Below are 3,611 nucleotides of genomic sequence, written 5' to 3' on the forward strand. Positions count from 1 at the left end.
TTTTCCCATTTCGCCCAATGTATTCCTCTTTTTGGTGGATTTGAACTCCACCAAAATTGTGCAATGGCACTAGCGAGATTTTCGCAAATCTCCAATGGGAGAAGAAACGTTGACATAACGTATGTCGGAAGAGCGAGCAAAATAGACTTGATCATTACCTCCTTCCCTCCTTTTGAGAGCTATCTACATGTCCATCCATTTACTCTATGCATCAGGTTATCTTTTAGAAATGGAAAGAGTTTGCATTTTGAACCACTGCTATCCTCTGGGATTCCCAAGTACTTTCCCATTCCCCCATCATTATGTATTCCCAGTACATCTTTAATCTCTTGCCTGGTGTTCGCATTAATCCTCTTACCAAAGAGTAAGGAAGATTTCACAAAGTTGATACATTGGCCAGATGCTTTACCATATGTCCTGACTACTTTCATTACTTCTTCACATTCACGGGGCTCCGCCTTACAGAAGAAAAGGCTATCATCAGCAAAGAGAAGGTGGGATACCGAGGGACATGCGCGTGTAACACGCATCACTGTTATCTTCCCTTGATTCTCTGCATGATTGAGAAGGCTAACGAGCGCTTCCGTGCACAGAATAAAAATGAAAGGAGACAAAGGATCTCCTTGACGCAGGCCTCTACCTGGAACAATATTTCCTCTTGGCTGCCCATTCATAAGAACTTTATATTTTACCGACGTAATGCACCTCATGATCCAGGTGATCCATGTTTCGGAGAAACCCATCTTTCTCATCACAGCTTCAATAAACGACCATTCCATTCTATCATATGCTTTACTCATATCAGTCTTGATGGCCATCCTTATATTTCGTCCACTCGGTTTAGTTCGCAGGGCATGAAACATTTCTTGAGGAATCATGATATTATCTGAAATCTGTCTTCCAACAACAAAGGCTGACTGGGTTTCTGATATCAATCCCGACAATATTTTCTTTAGTCTCTGGCATAAGACCTTAGAGACAATCTTATAGCTGACATTGCACAAGCTTATGGGTCTAAATTGAGCCATATCATTAGGCTTATTTGTCTTTGGGATAAGACATATATTTGTATCATTCAGACCATTGACCATAGTCCCATCAAAGAGGAATTTATTAACCATAAGAGTCATGTCCTCCTTGACTATATCCCAAAACTTCTGGTAAAAAAGTGCAGTCATCCCATCTGGCCCCGGTGCCTTGTCTGGATGCATGGCAAAGAGAGCTAATTTGACTTCCTATTCAGAAACAGGAGCTGTGAGGCTTTCATTCATTGATCCCGTAATTCGCTGGAACTTGAGAAAGTGCGTCTTCAATATCCTCTGGATTCGATGACTCAAAGATTTGTCTAAAATAACTACTAGCAATGGCTACTAATCCTTCTTCATCCTCAACTATGTTTCCATTCACATCTAGGAGCTGTGTGATTTTGTTCTTTGCTCTCCTTTGCTTCGTTAAGGCATGAAAAAATTTTGTATTTTTATCTCCCTCTCTCAACCAAAATACTCTACCCTTCTGTTTCCAGAACATTTCTTCTGCTTTAAGAGCATCAGAGAGTTCCTTTAGCCCTGCTGCAATTTCTTCCGTCGTCGCATTATCGTCAGCGTATAAACCCTCGACTTTCTCCTTGAGCTCCTCCACTAACTTCGCCGAGTTAATATTGTGTTGTTTTCTCCACTCACTCAAGCCTTTTCGGCAACTGGAGATATGTTCCATTATAGTTGCATTGGGGGGAAGATCAGGAGATTTCCACCCCTCCAGAATTACTTGCCTTAGTTCCTCATTGTCTAGCCATCTTCTGTCAAATTTAAATTTTTTTGATCTTCTCGTTGGCTTTGTGAGTATGTCTGCAAGAATCGGACGATGGTCCGATCCCCATAGCCTCATATACTTCACAGATGAGTGGGGAAACTTCTCATGCCAATCCGCATTTTCTACCAATCTGTCTAAGCGACATCGAACAGTTGTTCCCCCTGCTCTCTTCCCTACCTAAGAGAACATGTCCCCTGAGAAAGGAAACTCTAACATCCCACAGTCATTAAGCATCTGCTTAAAGGGAAGGAATGAACTATCAGGACGTTGTCTCCCTCCTTCTTTTTCATTATGACATGTGATCTCATTAAAGTCTCCTATCATGAACCAAGGTCCATTTCGTGTTGTTGAGAAACGCGTAAGACGTTCCCAAACCTGATCTCTACGTTCTAATACAGGGTCTCTATAAACAAACGTCATAAAGACTTTTATTCCATCAATGACTGCCTCAATGTCAATCATTCTGTTATTCGAAAATAAAACATTAACTTGAAATTCATCCATAAATAAAAGAGCTAAACATCCGCTGAGACCAAGTGGCTCAACGGTAAACAAATGATCAAATCCTAAGTCGGCTTGAATGTCTTGCAACATCAGCCTCCTATTCTTCGTCTCAGAAAGAAACACAAGTCCTGGGCGATGTTTCTGACACATCTCCTTAAGGCGTCGAACTGTGAGGTCGTTTCCAATCCCTCGACAGTTCCAACTGAGCGTCCTCATCGGTCAAGGTGGGATGGGTTTTTGGACCCCATCGAACCATCACTCTTAGATGAGCCGGTTTTCTGTTTCTTCGAACTATGGTGGTGGCGTCTTGAGCCTCCAGCTCCACCCTGCGCACGAGCTGTAAGAGACGAAGTTGATCTCTTATGTGGAGATCCTCGAAGAAGAATCTCAAATTTCTTTTTCTGAATGCCCAAAGAAGCACTCGATTTGGAACCATGCTTGGTATGCCTCGACGATTTGTCAGCCAACTTCTGTGTTTTTTTATCAGCAACATAGTCGGCCCTAACCTGACCAGTCTTATCCTCCATCTCAGCAAGTTCCAACCCCAGCAGGTCATCATTTTGCATCTCGCAATCCATCATCCCACCATCTAGCTGCTCCGTAATATCCATATCATTAAGCGCTTCAATCACCTGATCATCCTCCATAGCCGGTTTAGGATCCTGTTCCGTCAAAGAGTTAAACGCTAGAGACCGAGGAGTCCCTTTTAAACGTTTAGTTACGTTCCCATCTAGACTGTGATCACTCCGGGAAGGCGTAAAAATAGCACTAGCTATTCTTCTTGTAACAACAGCCACACCTAAACTCCTCTGGTCAGGACTCGTGCGCGCTTGGGACTGCAGTGGAGAAGCTTCACGTTCAGACTGTGCGCGCTTATCGCTTGTACGCGGTGGTGGAGAGACACTGCGCCTTGGATGGCCGTAAGAACCATCACCTCGATCAGCAGATACTCGCACCAGTCAATCCTGTACCACTTCGTTATCGTGTCGAGGATGAGACTGAGGCTGAGGCTGCTGCTTCTTCTCGCGCCAGGTTACTCCGTTGTACCGATCATAAGGCTTTGTTCCAGATCGCGCTCCACCATATCGCATCCTCCGAGACGGTTCATCCCGACGGCGAATAATCCTATCACCATGGCCCTTATAAGCCTCGCGCGAATGCTCCATGTCGTAGCTTCTCCCACCATTGTCATACCTCGCACTATATACTTCACAGATGAGTGGGGAAACTTCTCATGCCAATCCGCATTTTCTACCAATCTGTCTAAGCGACATCGAACAGTTGTTCCCCCTGCTCTC

The sequence above is a fragment of the Brassica oleracea genome, chromosome C1 (genome assembly GCF_000695525.1).
Source record: "Brassica oleracea var. oleracea cultivar TO1000 chromosome C1, BOL, whole genome shotgun sequence".
Classification (NCBI taxonomy): domain Eukaryota; kingdom Viridiplantae; phylum Streptophyta; class Magnoliopsida; order Brassicales; family Brassicaceae; genus Brassica; species Brassica oleracea.